The following is a 24,926-nucleotide window of genomic DNA, read 5'->3' on the forward strand; positions in this document are numbered from 1 at the left end:
GGTGTACGGAGCCGCGTGACCGGGAGTAACGGCCCGGGGGTAGAGGGTGACCGGAGCCGCGTGACCGGGAGTAACGGCCCGGAGGTAGAGGGTATACGGAGCCGCGTGACCGGGAGTAACGGCCCGGGGGTAGAGGGTGTACGGAGCCGCGTGACCGGGAGTAACGTCCCGGGGGTAGAGGGTGTACGGAGCCGCGTGACCGGGAGTAACGTCCCGGGGGTAGAGGGTGTACGGAGCCGCGTGACCGGGAGTAACGTGCAACGTACGATGAGCAAGGTATTGTGGATGAAGAAGCCGATATCCTAAAACAGGATCGTGATTGGGGATGAGTTGTGTAAAAATCACGGTGGCTGACATTAAGGAGTTTGAGGGCAAGTACAGCTCTACACGTTGAACGTGACAATCACAAAGCTCCTTGATGCAAAAGGACGTGGAGCTGGAGGAAGAGAAGAAATTGAGGTTCCAGCTGGCAGAAGACTCACAAGATAAAGAGCGGGCTTTTCAACAAGGTGTTCTTTATCTCCGCTGGATGTGGCAGACCCTCGAGGAAGTCCTGAAGGCCAAAGAGGACACGATGCTCAGTTTGGAGAGGGAGATAGAAACCGAAGGAGAGAGTGAGTTGAAACAAGTGTCCGCATGAAGGAGGAGGCGGAAAGGATGTGCAGTGAGAAGGCGTCTGTTGTCATGTAGTACGAGACGCTGAAGGTTGAGAAGGAGGCTGAACTAGAGATGCTCACTCAGGCTTTGGAAAGTATGGGCCTTGAAGACCTAGGGGGAGAGGAATGAGTGGGCGCCAAAGGTGCAAGAGTTGGACACCAAGGTTGCGGAGCTGACCTCTCAAAACCAGAGCCTCCAGTCCACCTGTGAAACCCATGTTGAAGAGGCTGTAGCTCTTCAAAAGAAGCAAGAGGTGACTGAAGGTCAAAGGATGCAATTGCATCGATGAACAGGTGGAAATATCTGCAAAACTGCAGAGTGATCTTTCTGATAGTCAAGGAGATTGAAGGCAACTAGAAAAAGTCCAGGAGCAAGTTGGCCGGTCTCGAGGAGAGTCCTCGGAATAACAAGACCCTCCAGGAGCAACTCACTTCCCGGCAGGTGACTATCGGAGGGCTGAAAAACAAGAGGAAGCGATTAGAGGTGAAGAGGCTTTGTAAGGAGGTTACATTTTGGAAAGAAAAGTTTAAGGTTGTTTCACAATGAGGGAAAGGACCATCGGTGAGTTGAAGGAGCAAGTTATTCCAGAGACTCTAGCATCTGTGGCGACAGAGATCCCAGAGCTAAGTGCTATCAGTTTCTACAACCCACTGAGCCTGATGCAGGGCTCGTACAAGGACCGGTGATAGAAATTACAGCTGCCATTACAGAGGCTGCAATAGAGGCAACAGCTGGCTGCAAAATAAAGAAGGTGGTCACAGAAATAGTTGGGAGTGTTTGGGATGAAAAACCAGGAGTCCTCCAATCAGCACAGCTGGAAGGAATCAAATTGGAAACCGAAACGGATCTCTGACAAGAAACAGACGGGGCGGGGCTTCGATGGGGGGGGGGGCTTCGGCGGGGGTGGGGCTTCGACGGGGGTGGGGCTTTGATGGGGCGGGGCTTCGACGGGGGTGGGGCTTCGACAGGGGCGGGGCTTCAATGGTGTAAAGACACTGAAAAGGCACCAAAAGAGGATGAAAGGGCGGTAGCCATTGGAGCGACCAATAAACCTGTTGGAGTCACCTGGAGATTGGGCCTCCACTAAATCGTCAATTGAAGAATGCAAAGAATAATCAGCACCTCCGAGATCAAATAAGGACCAGGGGATGAAGGATTCCTCTGGAGGAAGAGGAACAAAGTGCAAGGGGGAAACCCGCAGGAGGGTCAGATGGACCAAATCGAGGGGCAGGCGCAAACCGCAGGAATCAAGTGGAGTGAGGGATGGTTGCTTCAAGATGAAGGATGAAGCCAAACGCTCAGAGTTGGTAAAAGTGCCACCGTTGCCCGTCATCCCATGAAGTGTGGCCGAGGAGCAGCGGCTGGAGTTGGGCGGTTAATGAGAAACAAGTTCCAATCTCTGAGAAACCAAGGAACAGGATCCTTGGCCACCACCAGGGTTAGTTCCCGATCTTATGGGATCGAGTGCCGGAGGGGGCAGTGGAGAGCTCCACATCTACAGACTCCGATGTCAAAGGGAGTACATGGGGAAAAGATTCAAGAAAAAAACATAAGGAGAAAAAGTCCAAGATGTAACAGCAACAGAGGCTGTTAAGCAGTGAGATGAGAATGAAGCAGAGTCTTTCACTGAGAAGGCGGCAGGAAAGGTGAGGCTATCAGCAGGTCCAATCATGTCCATTCGCAAAAAGGTGGTCACCCCAGAAATGCCAGCCGATGGACACGAGCTGGAAATTTCCATGGAGAAAATCCGGCTTGAGGACTCCTGTGAAACAGAGATGCCAGAGTCCGTACGAAAAGGAACAGCTGAAAACTCGGACACTGCATCAATGGCCTTTGAAAAAGCCAAAGAGACTGTCCATGGGGCATGTGAACATGAGCAGCAAGAACTTGGTGAAATGCTGAGAAGGCAATTGTTGGGTATGGAGCCAGGTCAGCTCAGCGGAATATTGTACGCCCTCTCCAGGGGATACTGCCTGGCTCTATGCTGGGACGGAGGTGTAGTGGAGTAACTGAGGGCCAGTTGGTCAGCTGATTAGCACCCTGATCCCCGAATAAGGGTATGGTCCTTTTAATAAATCTCCCCTTTAAGAGGAGGGGTATGGCATTTTTAAGAGACCTCACCTTTAAGGAGTAATTGAGGCTGGAATGGGTGGAGTCCTTCCCCAGTTAGGTGAGAGTAAAAGGGCGAGGTTCAAGGGAAGCTGGATGGAAACAGAGTCCCCTGAACAGGAAGCTGGAAAGCAGCTGGGCCTGGCTGGGGCTCTGGGGCCTGGAAGGCAGCTGTGGAAGAGCCTGGGAGTGGGAGAGTGGAGTCGGTGTTACCAAAGGTACTGTAGTGTGACTTTGTGTGGAGTGAATTAAAAGAGAAGTGTTTTGAAGTATGAGCTGGTCAAGGACAATCGTTTGTCGTATGAAGAAGGTTATGAGACGGTAGGACCCTGAGATGCCCTCATCACCACCCCCTCACCGCCTAAAATAAGGAGTAGGCCATACAGCTCCTCGAGCCTGCTCCGCTATTCAATAAGATCATGGCTTCATGGCTGATCTTCTACTTCAACTCCACTTTCCTGCCCTATCCCCATATCCCTCGATTCCCTTAATGTCCAAAAATCTAGCCATCTCAGCCTTGAATATACTCAACGACTGAGCATCCACAGCCCTCTGGGATCGAGAATTCCAAAGATTCACAACCCTGAGTGAAGAAATTTTTCCTCATCTTGGTCCTAAATGGCCGACCCCTTATCCTGAGACTATGCCCCTAGTTCTAGACTCTCCAGCCAGGGGAAACAACCTCTCAGCATCTACCCTGTCAAGTCCCCTCAGAATTTATACGTTTCAATAAGATCCCCTCTCATTCTTCTAAACTCCAGAGAGTATAGGCCCATTCTACTCAATCTCTCCTCATAGGACAACTTTCTCATTCCAGGAATCAATCTAGTGAACCTTCGTTGCACCAACTCTAAGACAAGTATATCTTTCCTTAGGTAAGGAGTCCAAAACTGTACACAGTAATCCAGGTGTGGTCTCACCAGAGCCCTATATGATTACAGAAAGACCTCCTTACTCTTATACTCCAACCCCCTTGCAATAAAGGCTAATGTACTGTTTCCCTTCCTAATTTCATGCTAACTTTTTGTGATTCATGTACAAGGACATCCAAATCCCTCTGAATACCAACATTTCTTCATCTCTCACCTTTTAAAAATATTCTGCTTTTCTACTTTTCCTACCAAACTGGATAATTTCACATTTCCCCACATTATACTCCATCTACCAACTTCTTGCCCACTCACTTAACCTGCCTTTTTGCGTCCTCCTCAGCTTACTATCCAACCTAGCTTTGTATCGTCAGCAAACTTGGATACATTACACTCGGTCCCTTCATCTAAATCATTAATATAGATTGTAATTGGCTGAGGCCCGAGCACCAATCCCTGCGGCATCGCACCAGTTACAGCCTGCCAACCTGAGAATGACCCGTTTATCCCTACACTCTGTTTTCTGTCCGTTAACCAATCCTCAATCCATGTTAATATTTTACCCCCAATCCCATGAGCCCTAATCTTGTGTAACAGCCTCTTGTGTGCCACCTTATCGAATGCCTTTTGAAAATCCAAATATATTATATCCACTGGTTCACCTTTATCCACCATACTAGTTATATCCTCAAAAAATTCGAATAGATTTGTCAAACACGATTTCCATTTCATAAAATCGTGTTGACTCTGCCTAATCATATTATGATTTTCTAAGTGCCCTGTTAATCCGTCCTTAATAATAGATTCTATCATTTTCCCTACAACTGATGTCAAGCTAACTGGCTATAAGAAGCATAAGAGATAGGAGCAGGACTAGGCCTATGGTCCCTCAGCCTGCTCCGCCATTCAATCAGATCATGGCTGATCTTCAACCTCAACTCCACTTTCTGACCCGATCCCCATATCCCTTGATTCCCTTAGAATCCAAAAATCTATCGATCTCAGCCTTGAATATACTCAACAACTGAGCATCCACAGTCCCTGGGGTAGAGAATTCAAACATTTACAACCCTCTCAGTGAAAAAATTTCTCCTCATCTTAGTCCTGAATGGCCGACCCCTTATCCTGCGACTATGCCCCCTAGTTCTAGACTCTCCAGCCAGGGGAAACAGCCTCTCAGCACCTACCCTGTCAAGCCCTCTCAGAATCTTAGATGTTTCAATGAGATCACCTCTCATTCTTCTAAACTCCAGAGAGTATAGGCCCATTCTACTCAACCTCTCCTCATAGGACAACCCTCTCGTCTCAGGAATCAATCTAGTGAACCTTCATTGTACTGCCTCTAAGGCAAGTATATCCTTCCTTAGATAAGGAGACCGAAACTGTACACAATACTCAAGGTGGGGTTTCACTAAAGCCCTATACAATTGCAGAAAGACCTCCCAACTCTTGTACTCCAACCCCCTTGCATTAAATAGTTCCGTGTTCTCTCTCTCCCTCTTTTCTTGAATAGCGGGGTTACATTTGCTACCTTCCAATCCACGGGGACCGTTCTAGAATCCAGGAAATTCTGGAAGATCAAATCCAATGCATCCACTATCTCTAAAGCCACCTCTTTGAAAACCCGAGGATGTAGGCCATCAGGTCCAGGGGATTTGTTGGCTTTTGGTCCCATTAGTTTCTCCAATGCTTTTTCCACTATGTTTTTTGTGTCTTCGACCTTGAAGACAAATAAAAATTTATTTAGCCTCTCTGCGAATTGTTTACCAAGGAGAGGATGCTACCAAAGTCACAGTAAAAGAGGAGGTAGTTGAGATACTGGATGGGCTAAAAATTGATAAAGAGGAGGCACTAGAAAGGCTAGCTGTACTTAAAGTAGATAAGTCACCCGGTCCGGATGGGATGCATCTTAGATTGCTGAAGGAAGTAAGGGTGGAAATTGCGGAGGTACTGGCCATAATCTTCCAAACGTCCGTAGATACAGGGGTGGTGCCAGAGGACTGGAGAATTGCAAATGTTACACCCTTGTTCAAAAAAGGGTGTAAGGATAAACCCAGCAACTACAGGCCGATCAGTTTAACCTCGGTGGTGGGGAAACTTTTAGAAATGATAATCCAGGACAAAGTTAATATCATTTGGACAAGTGTGGACTAATTAAGGAAAGCCAACACGGATTTGTTAAAGGCAAATCATGTTTAACTAACCAGATTGAGTTTTTGATGAGGGCAATGCAGTTGATGTGGTGTATATGGACTTCCAAAAGGCATTTGATAAAGTGCCACATAATAGGCTTATCATCAAAGTTGAAGCCCATGGAATAAAAGGGACAGTAGAAACATGGATAATAGATTGGCTAAATGACAGGAAACAGAGAGTAGTGGCGAATGGTTGTTTCTCGGACTGGAGGGAGGTGTACAGTGGTGTTCCCCAGGGGTCAGTGCTGGGACCACTGCTTTTCTTGATATATATTAATGACTTGGGCTTGGGTGTACAGGGCACAATTTCAAAATTTGCGGATGAAACAAAACTTGGAAGTGCAGTGAACAGTAAGGAGGATAGTGATAGACTTCAAGAAGATATAGACAGGCTGGTGGAATGGGCAGACACGTGGCAGATGAAATTTAACACAGAGAGTGCGAAGTGATACATTTCGGTAGGAACAACGAGGAGAGGCAATATAAACTAGAGGGCACAACTCTAAAAGGAGTGCAGGATCTGAGAGATCTGTGGGTATATGTGCACAAATCGTTGAAGGTGGCAGTGCAGGTTGAGAAAGCAGTTAAAAAAGCATACAGGATCCTGGGCTTTATAAATGGAGGCACAGAGTACAAAAGCAGGGAAGTTACAATGGTGGTGGACAATTAAACAACTAACGGGAGGAGGAGGCTCTGAAAACATCCCCATAATCAATGATGGCAGAGTCCAGCACGTGAGTGAAAAAGACAAGGCTGAAGCGTTTGCAACCATCTTCAGCCAGAAGTGCCGAGTGGATGTCGCTACCATCACAGAATCCAATCTTCAGCCAATTCGATTCACTCCACGTGATATCAAGAAACGGCTGAGTGCACTGGATACAGCAAAGGCTATGGGCCCCGACAACATCCCGGCTGTAGTGCTGAAGACTTGTGCTCCAGAACTAGCCAGGCCTCTAGCCAAGCTGTTCCAGTACAGCTACAACACTGGCATCTACCCGACAATGTGGAAAATTGCCCAGGTATGTCCTGTCCACAAAAAGCAGGACAAATCCAATCCAGCCAATTACCGCCCCCATCAGTCTACTCTCAATCATCAGCAAAGTGATGGAAGGTGTCGTTGACAGTGCTATCAAGCGGCACTTACTCACCAATAACCTACTCACCGATGCTCAGTTTGGGTTCCGTCAGGACCACTCGGCTCCAGACCTCATTACAGCCTTGGTCCAAACATGGACAAAAGAGCTGAATTCCAGAGGTGAGGTGAGAGTGACTGCCCTTGACATCAAGGCAGCATTTGACCGAGTGTGGCACCAAGGAGCCCTAGTAAAATTGAAGTCAATGGGAATCAGGGGGAAAACTCTCCAGTGGCTGGAATCATATCGAGCACAAAGGAAGATGGTAGTGGTTGTTGGAGGCCAATCATCTCAGCCCCAGGACGTTGCTGCAGGAGTTCCTCAAGGCAGCGTCCTAGGCCCAACCATCTTCAGCTGCTTCATCAATGACCTACCCTCAATCATAAGGTCAGAAATGGGGATGTTCGCTGATGATTGCACAGTGTTCAGTTCCATTCGTAACCCCTCAGATAATGAAGCAGTCCGAGCCCGCATGCAGCAAGACCTGTACAACATCCAGGCTTGGGCTGATAAATGGTAAGTAACATTCGTGCCAGACAAGTGCCAGGCAATGACCATCTCCAACAAGAGAGAGTCTAACCACCTCCCCTTGACATTCAACGGTATTACCATCGCCGAATCCCCCACCATCAATATCCTGGGGTCAACATTGACCAGAAACTTAACTGGACCAGCCATATAAATACTGTGACTACAAGAGCAGGTCAGAGGCTGGGTATTCTGCGGCGAGTGACTCACCTCCTGATTCCCCAAAGCCTTTCCACCATCTGCAACGCACAAGTCAGGAGTGTGATGGAATACTCTCCACTTGCCTGGATGAGTGCAGCTCCAACAACACTCAAGAAGCTCAACACCATCCAGGACAAAGCAGCCCGCTTGATTGGCACCCCATCCACCACCCTGAACATTCACTCCCTTCACCACTGGCGCACAGTGGCTGCAGTGTGTATCATCCACAGGATGCACTGCAGCAACTCGCCAAGGCTTCTTCGACAGCACCTCCCAAACCCGTGACCTCTACCACCTAGAAGGACAAGAGCAGCAGGCACATGGGAATAACAGCACCTGCACGTTCCCCTCCAAGTCACATACCATCCCGACTTGGAAATATATCGCCGTTCCTTCATCGTCGCTGGGTCAAAATCATGGAACTCCCTTCCTAACAGCACTGTGGGAGAACCTTCACCACACGGACTGCAGCGGTTCAAGAAGGCGGCTCACCACCACCTTCTCAAGGGCAATTAGGGATGGGCAATAAATGCCAGCCTCGCCAGCGACGCCCACATCCCATGAATGAATAAAAAATATAAGAGCAGGGAGGTTATGCTGGAACTGTATTAAACACTAATTAGGCCACAGCTGGGGCACTGTGTACAGTTCTGGTCACCACATTACAGGAAAGATGTAATTGCACGAGAGAGGGTACAGAGGAGATTTATGAGGATGTTGCCAGGACTGGAGAATTTTAACTTTGAGGAAAGATTGTAACGGCTGGGGCTGTTCTCTTTGGAACAGAGGAGGCTGAGGGGTGATTTGATTGAGGTGTATAAAATTATGAGGGACCGAGATAGAGTGGACAGGAAGGACCTATTTCCCTTAGCCGAGAACTCAATGTCCAGGGGTCATAGATTTAAAGTGATTGGTCGAAGGATTCGAGGGGAGCTGAGGAAAGTTTTTTTCAACCAGAGGATGGTGGGGGTCTGGAACTCACTGCCTGAAAGGGTGGGAGAGGCAGAAACCCTCACCTCATTTAAAAAGTACCTGGATGTGCACCTGAAGTGCTGTAACCTACAGGGCTACGGACCAAGTGCTGGAAAGTGGGATTCGGCTGGCGCGGACATGATGGGCTGAATGGCCTCCTTCTGTGCCATAAATTTTCTATGATTCTACAAAGCGAGTGGTTATATTCTGGAATGCACTGCCTGAGGGGGTGGTGGAGGCAGCTTCAATCGTAGCTTTCAATGGGGAATTGGATAAGTACTTGAAGGGAAAAGATTTTCAGGGCCTCGGGGAAAGGGCAGGGGAGTGGGGACTAGCTGGATTATTCTTGCAGAGAGCCGGCATGGACTCGACGGTCCAAATGGCCTCCCTTCGTGCTGTAACCATTCCATGATTCTATGATTTCCTTATTCCTGAATATAATTTCTTCTGTCTGTGCCTCGAAGGGACCCATGTTTACTTTTGCTAATCTCTTCCTTTTTACATACTTGTAGAAGCTCTTCCAATCTGTTTTTACATTTCTTTCTAGTTTACACTCGTATTCAATTTCCTCCCTCTTTATTGATCATCCTTTGCTGATTTCTAAAACCCTCCCAATCCTCAGGCTTACTACTCTTTTTGGCAAAATTGCAAGCCTCTTTTCTTTTAATACTATCCTTAACTTCACTCGTCTGGATCACTTTTCCCGTGGAGTTTTTATTCCTCAAGGAAATGTACATTCGTTGAAAATGATGAATTATTTCTTTAAATGGTCGCCATTGCTTATCTATTGTCATATCTTTTAATCTAATTTCCCAATCGACCTACGCCAACTCACCCCTCAGACCGACACAATTGGCCTTGTTTAAATTTAAGACCCTAGTTTCGGACTTAACAACATCAATGTCAGAATTACGTATTGACTTTATCATATTATGATCACTCTGCCCCAGAGGAACCTTAACCACATGATTACTAATGAATCCTATCCCATCACACAACAGTAGATCAATAACAGCCTGTTCCCCAGTGGGCTCCTCGAAATGTTGCTGTAATAAACGGTCCCCAATGCATTCCATGAACTCGACTTCCATATACTTCTGCCAATTCGATTTGCCCAGTCTTTATTAACATTTAAGTCACCCACGAATATTGCATTAAACTTGTTACATTTAATTTCCTGATTTATACTTCGTCCAACACAGTAACGACTGTGAGGGGGCCAATAAACAACACCCACTAATATTTTCTGCCGCTTGTTATTCATGAGCTCCACCCAGACTGATTCCACATCCTGACTGTCTGAGCAAAGATCCTTTCTCAAGTCCAGCAAGTTGCCATCAGCCATTAACCTCTCACCAGACACCAGGGACTGATCCCAGTAACTCACACACTGGGGACTGATCCCAGTAACTCACACACTGGGGACTGATCCCAGTAACTCACACACTGGGGACTGATCACAGTAACTCACACACTGGGAACTGATCCCAGTAACTCACACACTGGGGACTGATCCCAGTAACTCACACACTGGGAACTGATCCCAGTAACTCACACACTGGGGACTGATGACAGTAACTCACACACTGGGGACTGATCTCAGCAAATCACACACCAGGGACTGATCCCAGTAACTCACACACTGGGGACTGATCCCAGTAACTCACACACTGGGGACTGATCCCAGTAACTCACACACTGGGGACTGATCACAGTAACTCACACACTGGGGACTGATCTCAGCAAATCACACACTGGGGACTGATCCCAGTAACTCACACACTGGGAACTGATCCCAGCAACTCACACACTGGGGACTGATCCCAGTAACTCACACACTGGGGACTGATCCCAGTAACTCACACACTGGGGACTGATCTCAGCAAATCATACACTGGGGACTGATCCCAGTAACTCACACACTGGGGACTGATCCCAGTAACTCACACACTGGGGACTGATCCCAGTAACTCACACACTGGGGACTGATCCCAGCAACTCACACACTGGGGACTGATCCCAGCAACTCACACACTGGGGACTGATCCCAGTAACTGACACACTGGGGACTGATCCCAGTAACTCACACACTGATGACTGATCCCAGTAACTCACACACTGGGGACTGATCCCAGTAACTCACACACTGGGGACTGATCCCAGTAACTCACACAGTGGGGACTGATCCCAGTAACTCACACACTGGGGACTGATCCCAGTAACTCACACACTGGGGACTGATCCCAGTAACTCACACACTGGGGACTGATCCCAGTAACTCACACACTGGGGACTGATCCCAGTAACTCACACACTGGGGACTGATCCCAGTAACTCACACATTGGGGTCTGATCCCAGCAACTCACACACTGGGGACTGATCCCAGTAACTCAGACACTAGGGACTGATCCCAGGAACTCAGACAGTAGGGACTGATCCCAGGAACTCACACAGGAGGGACTGATCTCAGTAACTCACACACTGGGGACTGATCCCAGTAACTCATACACTGGGGACTGATCCCAGTAACTCAAACACTGGGGACTGATCCCAGAAACTCTCACACTCGGGGCTGATCCCAGTAACTCAAACACTGGGGACTGATCCCAGTAACTCTCACACTCGGGGCTGATCCCAGTAACTCAAACACTGGGGACTGATCCCAGTAACTCTCACACGAGCAACTGATCCCAGTAACTCACACACTGGGAATGATCCCATTAATTCACAAACGAGGGACTGATCCCAGTCACTCACACAGGAGGGACTGATCCCAGTAACTCACACAAGTGGGACTGATCCCAGTAACTGTGACACTCTGGACTGATCCCAGTAACTCACACACTGGGGAATGATCCCAGTAACTCACACACTGGGGACTGATCCCAGTAACTCACACAAGTGGGACTGATCCCAGTAACTGTGACACTCTGGACTGATCCCAGTAACTCACACACTGAGGACTGATCCCAGTAACTCACACTGGGGATTGATCCCAGTAACTCACACACTGGGGACTGATCCCAGTAACTCAGACACCGGGGACTGATCCCAGTAATTCACACACTGGGGACTGATCCCAGTAACTCACACACTGGGGACTGATCCCAGCAACTCACACACTGGGGACTGATCCCAGTAACTCAGACACTAGGGACTGATCCCAGTAACTCACACACTGGGGACTGATCCCAGTAACTCACACACTGGGGACTGATCCCAGTAACTCACACACTGGGGACTGATCCCAGTAACTCACACACTGGGGACTGATCCCAGTAACTCAGACACTAGGGACTGATCCCAGGAACTCAGACAGTAGGGACTGATCCCAGGAACTCACACAGGAGGGACTGATCTCAGTAACTCACACACTGGGGACTGATCCCAGTAACTCATACACTGGGGACTGATCCCAGTAACTCACAAACTGGGGACTGATCCCAGAAACTCACACACTCGGGGCTGATCCCAGTAACTCAAACACTGGGGACTGATCCCAGTAACTCTCACACGAGCAACTGATCCCAGCAACTCACACAATGGGAATGATCCCATTAATTCACAAACGAGGGACTGATCCCAGTAACTCACACAAGTGGGACTGATCCCAGTAACTGTGACACTCTGGACTGATCCCAGTAACTCACACACTGGGGACTGATCCCAGTAACTCACACACTGGGGACTGATCCCAGCAACTCACACACTGGGGACTGATCCCAGCAACTCACACACTGGGGACTGATCCCAGTAACTCACACACTGGGGACTGATCCCAGTAACTCAGACACGAGGGAATGATCCCAGTAACTCACACAAGAGGGACTGATCCCAGTAACTCACACACTGGGGACTGATCCCAGTAACTCACACACTGGGGACTGATCCCAGTAACTCACACACTGGGGACTGATCCCAGTAACTCACACACTGGGGACTGATCCCAGCAACTCACACACTGGGGACTGATCCCAGTAACTCACACACTGGGGACTGATCCCAGTAACTCACACACTGGGGACTGATCCCAGTAACTCACACACTGGGGACTGATCCCAGTAACTCACACACTGGGGACTGATCCCAGTAACTCACACACTGGGGACTGATCCCAGTAACTCACACACTGGGGACTGATCCCAGTAACTCACACACTGGGGACTGATCCCAGTAACTCACACACTGGGGACTGATCCCAGTAACTCACACACTGGGGACTGATCCCAGCAACTCACACACTGGGGACTGATCCCAGTAACTCACACACTGGGGACTGATCCCAGTAACTCACACACTGGGGACTGATCCCAGTAACTCACACACTGGGGACTGATCCCAGCAACTCACACACTGGGGACTGATCCCAGTAACTCACACACTGGGGACTGATCCCAGTAACTCACACACTGGGGACTGATCCCAGTAACTCACACACTGGGGACTGATCCCAGTAACTCACATACTGGGGACTGATCCCAGTAACTCACACACTGGGGTCTGATCCCAGTAACTCAGACACTAGGGACTGATCCCAGTAACTCACACACTGGGGACTGATCCCAGTAACTCACACACTGGGGACTGATCCCAGTAACTGTGACACTCTGGGCTGATCCCAGTAACTCAAACACTGGGGACTGATCCCAGTAACTCACACACTGGGGACTGATCCCAGTAACTCAGACACTAGGGACTGATCCCAGTAACTCACACACTGGGGACTGATCCCAGTAACTCACACACTGGGGACTGATCCCAGTAACTGTGACACTCTGGGCTGATCCCAGTAACTCAAACACTGGGGACTGATCCCAGTAACTCACACACTGGGGACTGATCCCAGTAACTCAGACACTAGGGACTGATCCCAGTAACTCACACACTGGGGACTGATCTCAGTAACTCACACAAGTGGGACTGATCCCAGTAACTGTGACACTCTGGGCTGATCCCAGCAACTCACACACTGGGGACTGATCCCAGCAACTCACACTGGGGATTGATCCCAGTAACTCACACACTGGGGAGTGATCCCAGCAACTCACACTGGGGATTGATCCCAGTAACTCACACACTAGGGACTGATCCCAGTAACTCACACTGGGGATTGATCCCAGTAACTCACACACTGGGGAGTGATCCCAGCAACTCACACACTGGGGACTGATCCCAGCAACTCACACTGGGGATTGATCCCAGTAACTCACACACTGGGGACTGATCCCAGCAACTCACACTGGGGATTGATCCCAGCAACTCACACACTAGGGACTGATCCCAGTAACTCACACTGGGGATTGATCCCAGTAACTCACACACTGGGGACTGATGCCAGTAACTCAGACACCGGGGACTGATCCCAGTAATTCACACACTGGGGACTGATCCCAGTAACTCACACACTGGGGACTGATCCCAGTAATTCACACACTGGGGACTGATCCCAGTAACTCACACACTGGGGAGTGGTCCCAGTAACTCACACACTGGGGACTGATCCCAGTAACTCACACACTGGGGAGTGGTCCCAGTAACTCACACACTGGGGACTGATCCCAGTAACTCACACACTGGGGACTGATCCCAGTAACTCACACACTGGGGACTGATCCCAGTAACTCACACACTGGGGACTGATCCCAGTAACTCTCACACACTGGGGACTGATCCCAGTAACTCAGACAGTAGGGACTGATCCCAGTAACTCACACAATGGGGACTGATCCCAGTAACTGTGACACTCTGGATTGATCCCAGTAACTCACACACTGGGGACTGATCCCAGTAACTCACACACTGGGGACTGATCCCAGTAATTCAGACACTGGGGACTGATCCCAGTAACTCACACACTGAGGGCTGATCCCAGAAACTCACACACTGGGGACTGATCCAAGTAACTCTCACACTCGGGGCTGATCCCAGTAACTCAAACACTGGGGACTGATCCCAGTAACTCACACACTGGGGATTGATCCCAGTAACTCACACACTGGGGATTGATCCCAGTAACTCACACACTGGGGATTGATCCCAGTAACTTACACACTGGGGACTGATCCCAGTAACTCAGACACGAGGGAATGATCCCAGTAACTCACACAAGAGGGACTGATCCCAGTAACTCACACACTGGGGACTGATCCCAGCAACTCACACACTGGGGAATGATCCCAGTAACTCACACACTGGGGACTGATCCCAGTAACTCACACACTGGGGACTGATCCCAGCAACTCACACACTGGGGATTGATCCCAGTAACTCACACACTGGGGACTGATCCCAGTAACTCACACACTGGGGAGTGATCCCAGTAACTCACACACTAGGGATTGATCCCAGTAACTCACACACGAGGGACTGATCCCAGTAAATCACATGCTGGGGACTGATCCCAGTAACTCACACACTGGGGACTGATCCCAGTAACTCACACACTGTGGACTGATCCCAGTAACTCACACACTGGGGACTGATCCCAGCAACTCTCACACTGGGGACTGATCCCAGTAACTCACACACTGGGGACTGATCCCAGTAACTCACACACTGGGGACTGATCCCAGTAACTCACACACTGATGACTGATCCCAGTAACTCACACACTGGGGACTGATCCCAGTAACTCAGACACTAGGGACTGATCCCAGTAAATCACACGCTGGGGACTGATCCCAGTAACTCAGACACTAGGGACTGATCCCAGTAAATCACACACTGGGGACTGATCCCAGTAACTCAGACACTAGGGACTGATCCCAGTAAATCACACACTGGGGACTGATCCCAGTAACTCAGACACTAGGGACTGATCCCAGTAAATCACACGCTGGGGACTGATCCCAGTAACTCAGACACTAGGGACTGATCCCAGTAAATCACACGCTGGGGACTGATCCCAGTAAATCACACACTGGGGACTGATCCCAGTAACTCACACACTGGGGACTGATCCCAGTAACTCACACACTGGGGACTGATCCCAGTAACTCACACACTGATGACTGATCCCAGTAACTCACACACTGGGGACTGATCCCAGTAACTCAGACACTAGGGACTGATCCCAGTAAATCACACACTGGGGACTGATCCCAGTAACTCACACACTGGGGACTGATCCCAGTAACTCACACACTGGGGACTGATCCCAGTAACTCACACACTGGGGACTGATCCCAGTAACTCACACATTGGGGACTGATCCCAGTAACTGACACACTGGGGACTGATCCCAGTAACTCACACACTGGGGACTGATCCCAGTAACTGACACACTGGGGACTGATCCCAGTAACTCACACACTGGGGACTGATCCCAGTAACTCACACACTGGGGACTGATCCCAGTAACTCACACACTGGGGACTGATCCCAGTAACTGACACACTGGGGACTGATCTCAGTAACTCTCACACTGGGGACTGATCCCAGTAACTCACTCACTCAGGACTGATCCCAGCAACTCACACACTGGGGACTGATCCCAGTAACTCACACACTGGGGACTGATCCCAGTAACTCACACACGAGGGACTGATCCCAGTAACTCACACACTGGGGACTGATCCCAGCAACTCACACACTGGGGACTGATCCCAGTAACTCTGACACTCGGGACTGATCCCAGTAACTCACACACAGGGGACTGATCCCAGTAACTCACACACTGGGGACTGATCCCAGTAACTCACACACTAGGGACTGATCCCAGTAACTCAGACAGGAGGGACTGATCCCAGTAACTCACACAGGAGGGACTGATCCCAGTAACTCACACACTAGGGACTGATCCCAGTAACTCAGACAGGAGGGACTGATCCCAGTAACTCACACACTGGGGACTGATCCCAGTAACTCACACAGGAGGGACTGATCCCAGTAACTCACACACTGGGGACTGATCCCAGTAACTCAGACAGGAGGGACTGATCCCAGTAACTCACACACTAGGGACTGATCCCAGTAACTCAGACAGGAGGGACTGATCCCAGTAACTCACACAGGAGGGACTGATCCCAGTAACTCACACACTAGGGACTGATCCCAGTAACTCAGACAGCAGGGACTGATCCCAGTAACTCACAAACTGAGGGCTGATCCCAGACACTCTCACACTGGGGACTGATCCCAGCAACTCTCACACTCGGGGCTGATCCCAGTAACTCACACACTGGGGACTGATCCCAGTAACTCACACACTGGGGACTGATCCCAGTAACTCACACACTGGGGACTGATCCCAGTAACTCACACACTGGGGACTGATCCCAGCAACTCACACACTGGGGAGTGATCCCAGGAACTCAGACAGTCGGGACTGATCCCAGGAACTCACAAACTGGGGACTGATCCTAGTAATTCAGACACTAGGGACTGATCCCAGTAACTCAAACAGTGGGGACTGATCCCAGTAACTCAGACACTCGGGACTGATCCCAGTAACTCTCACACTGGGGACTGATCCCAGCAACTCACACACTGGGGACTGATCCCAGCAACTCACACACTGGGGACTGATCCCAGTAACTCACACACCGGGGACTGATCCCAGTAATTCACACACTGGGGACTGATCCCAGTAATTCACACACTGGGGACTGATCCCAGCAATTCACACACTGGGGACTGATCCCAGTAATTCACACACTGGGGACTGATCCCAGTAAATCACACACTGGGGACTGATCCCAGTAACTCACACACCGGGGACTGATCCCAGTAATTCACACACTGGGGACTGATCCCAGTAACTCACACACCGGGGACTGATCCCAGTAATTCACACACTGGGCACCGATCCCAGTAACTCAAAAACTGGGCACCGATCCCAGTAACTCACACACTGGGGACTGATCCCAGTAACTCAGACACTAGGGACTGATCCCTGTAACTCACACACTAGGGACTGATCCCAGTAACTCACACACTGGGGACTGATCCCAGTAACTCACACACTGGGGACTGATCCAAGTAACTCACACACTGAGGAGTGATCCCAGTAACTCACACACTCGGGACTGATCCCAGTAACTCTCACACTGGGGACTGATCCCAGTAACTCACACAATGGGGACTGAACCCAGTAACTCACACACTGAGGAATGATCCCAGTAATTCAGACACTGGGGACTGATCCCAGTAACTTACACAGTGGGGACTGATACCAGTAACTCACACACTGGGGACTGATCCCAGTAACTCACACACTGGGGACTGATCCCAGTAACTCACACACTGGGGACTGATCCCAGCAACTCACACACTGGGGACTGATCCCAGTAACTCGCACACTGTGAATGATCCCATTAATTCACAAACTGGGTTCTGATCCCAGTAACTCTCACACTGGGGACTGATCCCAGTAACTCTCACACTGGGGACTGATCCCAGTAAATCAGACACAGGGAACTGATCCCAGGAACTCACACACGAGGGACTGATCCCAGTAATTCAGACTCTAGGGACTGATCCCAGTAACTCACACACTGGGGACTGATCCCAACAAGTCACACACTGGGGACTGATCCCAGTAACTCACACACTGGGGACTGATCTCAGTAATTCACAAACGAGGGACTGATCCCAGTAACTCACACACTGGGGACTGATCCCAGTAACTCACACACGAGGGACTGATCCCAGTAAATCACACACTGGGGACTGATCCCAGTAACTCACACACTGGGGACTGATCCCAGTAATTCAGACACTCGGGACTGATCCCAGTAACTCACACACTGGGGATTGATCCCAGTAACTCACACACCGGGGACTGATCCCAGTAACTCACACACTGGGGAGTGATCCCAGTAACTCACAGACTCGGGACAGATCCCAGTAATTCACACACTGGGGACTGATCCCAGCAACTCACACACCGGGGACTGATCCCAGTAACTCACACACTGGGGACTGATCCCAGTAACTCACACACCGGGGACTGATCCCAGTAACTCACACACTGGGGAGTGATCCCAGTAACTCACACACGAGGGATTGATCCCAGTAACTCACACACAGGGGACTGATCCCAGTAACTCACACACTGGGGACTGATCCCAGTAACTCACACACTGGGGATTGATCCCAGTAACTCACACACTCGGGACTGATCCCAGCAACTCACACACTGGGGAATGATCCAGGTAACTCACACACTGGGGACTGATCCCAGTAACTCACACACTGGGGATTGATCCCAGTAACTCACACACTGGGGACTGATCCCAGTAACTCAGACACTGGGGACTGATCCCAGTAATTCAGACACTGGGGACTGATCCCAGTAACTTACACACTGGGGACTGATCCCAGTAACTCACACACTGGGGACTGATCCCAGTAACTCACACACTGGGGACTGATCCCAGTAACTCACACACTGGGGACTGATCCCAGTAACTCACACACTGGGGACTGATCCCAGTTACTCACACAATGGGGACTGAACCCAGTAACTCACACACTGGGGAATGATCCCAGTAACTCACACACTGGGGACTGATCCCAGTTACTCACACAATGGGGACTGAACCCAGTAACTCACACACTGGGGACTGATCCCAGTAACTCACACACTGGGGACTGATCCCAGTAACTCACACAGGAGGGAATGATCCCAGGAACTCACACACTGGGGAATGATCCCAGGAACTCACACACTGGGGACTGATCCCAGTAACTCACACACTGAGGGCTGATCCCAAAAACTCACACACTGGGGACTGATCCCAGTAACTCTCACACTCGGGGCTGATCCCAGTAACTCACAAACGAGGGACTGATCCCAGTCACTCACACAGGAGGGACTGATCCCAGTAACTCACAAACGAGGGACTGATCCCAGTCACTCACACAGGAGGGACTGATCCCAGTAACTCACACAAGTGGGACTGATCCCAGTAACTGTGACACTCTGGACTGATCCCAGTAACTCACACACTGGGGATTGATCCCAGTAATTCAGACAATGGCGACTGATCCCAGTAACTCACACACTGGGAACTGGTCCCAGTAACTTACACACTGGGAATGATCCCATTAACTCACAAACTAGAGACTGATCCCAGTAACTCACACACGAGGGGCTGATCCCAGTAATTCAGACTCTAGGGACTGATCCCAGTAACTCACACACTGGGGACTGATCCCAGCAAGTCACACACTGGGGACTGATCCCAGTAACTCACACACTGGGGACTGATCCCAGTAACTCACACACTGGGGACTGATCCCAGTAATTCAGACACTCGGGACTGATCCCAGAAACTCACAGACTCGGGACTGATCCCAGTAACTCACACACTGGGGATTGATCCCAGTAACTCACACACTGGGGACTGATCCCAGTAACTCACACACTAGGGACTGATCCCAGTAAATCACACACTGGGGACTGATCCCAGTAACTCACACACTGGGGACTGATCCCAGTAATTCAGACACTCGGGACTGATCCCAGAAACTCACAGACTCGGGACTGATCCCAGTAACTCACACACTGGGGACTGATCCCAGTAACTCACACACAGGGGACTGATCCCAGTAACTCACACACTGGGGACTGATCCCAGTAACTCACACACTGGGGACTGATCCCAGTAACTCACACACTGGGGACTGATCCCAGTAACTCACACACTGGGGACTGATCCCAGTAACTCAGACACTGGGGACTGATCCCAGTAATTCAGACACTGGGGACTGATCCCAGTAACTTACACACTGGGGACTGATCCCAGTAACTCACACACTGGGGACTGATCCCAGTAACTCACACACTGGGGACTGATCTCAGCAACTCACACACTGGGGACTGATCCCAGTAATTCACACACTGGGGACTGATCCCAGTTACTCACACAATGGGGACTGAACCCAGTAACTCACACACTGGGGAATGATCCCAGTAACTCACACACTGGGGACTGATCCCAGTAATTCAGACACTGGGAACTGATCCCAGTAACTCACACACTGGGGACTGATCCCAGTAATTCAGACACTGGGGACTGATTCCAGTAACTTACACACTGGGGACTGATCCCAGTAACTCACACACTGGGGACTGATCCCAGTAACTCACACACTGGGGACTGATCCCAGTAACTCACACACTCGTGACTGATCCCAGTAACTCTCACACTGGGGACTGATCCCAGTAACTCACACACTGGGGACTAATCCCAGTAACTCACACAGTGGGGACTGATCCCAGTAATTCACACACTGGGGACTGATCCCAGTAACTCACACACTGGGGACTGATCCCAGTAACTCACACACTGGGGACTGATCCCAGTAACTCAAACACTGGGGACTGATCCCAGTAACTCACACACTGGGGACTAATGCCAGTAACTCTCACACTGGGGACTGATCCCAGTAATTCAGACACTGGGAACTACTCCCAGTAACTCACACACTGGGGACTGATCCCAGTAATTCAGACAGTGGGGACTGATCCCAGCAACTTACACACTGGGGACTGATCCCAGTAATTCAGACACTGGGGACTGATCGCAGTAACTCTCACACGAGGGACTGATCCCAGTAACTCGCACACTGGGAATGATCCCATTAACTCACACACTGGGTTCTGATCCCAGTAACTCACACACTGGGGACTGATCCCAGTAATTCAGACACTGGGGACTGATCGCAGTAACTCTCACACGAGGGACTGATCCCAGTAACTCGCACACTGGGAATGATCCCATTAACTCACACACTGGGTTCTGATCCCAGTAACTCTCACACTGGGGACTAATCCCAGTAACTCTCACACTGGGGACTGATCCCAGTAAATCAGACACAGGGAACTGATCCCAGTAATTCAGACTCTAGGGACTGATCCCAGTAACTCACACACTGGGGACTGATCCCAGTAAGTCACACACTGGGGACTGATCCCAGTAACTCACACAGGAGGGAATGATCCCAGTAACTCACACACTGGGGACTGATCCCAGCAACTCACACACTGGGGACTGATCCCAGTAACTCACACACTCGTGACTGATCCCAGTAACTCTCACACTGGGGACTGATCCCAGTAACTCACACACTGGGGACTAATCCCAGTAACTCACACACTGGGGACTGATCCCAGTAACTCACACAGTGGGGACTGATCCCAGTAATTCACACACTGGGGACTGATCCCAGTAACTCACACACTGGGGACTGATCCCAGAAACTCAAACACTGGGGACTGATCCCAGTAACTCACACACTGGGGACTGATCCCAGTCACTCACACACTGGGAATGATCCCATTAACTCACACACTGGGTTCTGATCCCAGTAACTCTCACACTGGGGACTGATCCCAGTAACTCTCACACTGGGGACTGATCCCAGTAATTCAGACTCTAGGGACTGATCCCAGTAACTCACACACTGGGGACTGATCCCAGTAAGTCACACAGGAGGGAATGATCCCAGTAACTCACACACTGGGGACTGATCCCAGTAACTCACACACTGGGGACTGATCCCAGTAACTCACACACTGGGAACTGATCCCAGTAACTCACACACTGGGGACTGATCCCAGCAACTCACACACTGGGAACTGATCCCAGTAACTCACACACTCGGGACTGATCCCAGCAACTCACACACTAGGGACTGATCCCAGTAACTCACACACTGGGGACTGATCCCAGTAACTCACACACTGGGGACTGATCCCAGTAACTCACACACTGGGGACTGATCCCAGTAACTCACACACTGGGGACTGATCCCAGTAACTCACACACTGGGGACTGATCCCAGTAACTCACACACTCGTGACTGTTCCCAGTAACTCACACACTGGGGACTGATCCCAGTAACTCACACACTCGTGACTGTTCCCAGTAACTCACACACTCGGGACTGATCCCAGTAACTCACACACTGGGAACTGATCCCAGTAACTCACACACTCGGGACTGATCCCAGCAACTCACACACTGGGGACTGATCCCAGTAACTCACACACTGGGGACTGATCCCAGTTACTCACACAATGGGGACTGAACCCAGTAACTCACACACTGGGGAATTATCCCAGTAACTCACACACTGGGGACTGATCCCAGTAATTCAGACACTGGGAACTGATCCCAGTAACTCACACACTGGGGACTGATCCCAGTAATTCAGACACTGGGGACTGATCCCAGTAACTCACACACTGGGGACTGATCCCAGTAACTCACACACTGGGGACTGATCTCAGCAACTCACACACTGGGGACTGATCCCAGTAACTCACACACTGGGGACTGATCCCAGTAACTCACACACTGGGGACTGATCTCAGCAACTCACACACTGGGGACTGATCCCAGTAACTCACACACTGGGGACTGATCTCAGCAACTCACACACTGGGGACTGATCCCAGTAACTCACACACTGGGGACTGATCTCAGCAACTCACACACTGGGGACTGATCTCAGCAACTCACACACTGGGGACTGATCTCAGTAACTCACACACTGGGGACTGATCTCAGCAACTCACACACTGGGGACTGATCCCAGTAACTCACACACTGGGGACTGATCTCAGTAACTCACACACTGGGGACTGATCTCAGTAACTCACACACTGGGGACTGATCTCAGCAACTCACACACTGGGGACTGATCCCAGTAACTCACAATGGGGACTGATCCCAGGAACTCACACACTCGGGACTGATCCCAGTAACTCACACACTCGGGACTGATCCCAGTAACTCACACACTGGGGACTGATCCCAGTAACTCACACACTGGGGACTGATCCCAGTAACTCACACACTGGGGACTGATCCCAGTAACTCACACACTGGGGACTAATCCCAGTAACTCACACACTGGGGACTGATCCCAGTAACTCACACACTGGGGACTGATCCCAGTAACTCACACACTGGGGACTGATCCCAGTAACTCACACACTGGGGACTAATCCCAGTAACTCACACACTGGGGACTGATCCCAGTAACTCACACACTGGGGACTGATCCCAGTAACTCACACACTGGGGACTGATCCCAGAAACTCAAACACTGGGGACTGATCCCAGTAACTCACACACTGGGGACTGATCCCAGTAACTCACACAGTGGGGACTGATCCCAGCTACTTACACACTGGGGACTGATCCCAGTAATTCAGACACTGGGGACTGATCGCAGTAACTCTCACACGAGGGACTGATCCCACTAACTCGCACACTGGGAATGATCCCATTAACTCACACACTGGGTTCTGATCCCAGTAACTCTCACATTGGGGACTGATCCCAGTAACTCTCACACTGGGGATTGATCCCAGTAAATCAGACACAGGGAACTGATCCCAGCAACTCACACACGAGGGACTGATCCCAGTAACTCACACAGGAGGGAATGATCCCAGTAACTCACACACTGGGGACTGATCCCAGTAACTCACACACTGGGGACTGATCCCAGTAACTCACACACTGGGGAATGATCCCAGTAACTCACACAGGAGGGAATGATCCCAGTAACTCACACACTGGGGACTGATCCCAGTAACTCACACACTGGGGACTGATCCCAGTAACTCACACAGGAGGGAATGATCCCAGTAACTCACACACTGGGGACTGATCCCAGTAACTCACACACTCGGGACTGATCCCAGCAACTCACACACTCGTGACTGATCCCAGTAACTCTCACACTGGGGACTGATCCCAGCAACTCTCACACTCGGGACTGTTCCCAGTAACTCACACAATGGGGACTGATCCCAGTAACTCACACACTGAGGAATGATCCCAGTAACTCACACACTGGGGACTGATCCCAGTAATTCACACACTGGGGACTGATCCCAATAACTCACACACTGGGGACTGATCCCAGTAATTCAGACACTGGGGACTGATCCCAATATCTCACACACTGGGGACTGAACCCAGTAACTCACACACTGAGGAATGATCCCAGTAACTCACACACTGGGGACTGATCCCAGTAACTCACACACTGGGGACTGATCCCAGTAATTCAGACACTCGGGACTGATCCCAGTAATCACAAACTGGGGACTAATCTCAGTAATTCACAAACTAGTGACTGATCCCAGTAACTCACACACTGGGGACTGATCCCAGTAACTCACACACTGGGGACTGATCGCATTAACTCACACACTGGGGACTGATCCCAGTAACTCACACACTGGGGACTGATCCCAGTAACTCACACACTGGGGACTGATCCCAGTAACTCACAC

The sequence above is a fragment of the Heptranchias perlo genome, chromosome 30 (assembly GCF_035084215.1).
Source record: "Heptranchias perlo isolate sHepPer1 chromosome 30, sHepPer1.hap1, whole genome shotgun sequence".
Lineage (NCBI taxonomy): Eukaryota > Metazoa > Chordata > Chondrichthyes > Hexanchiformes > Hexanchidae > Heptranchias > Heptranchias perlo.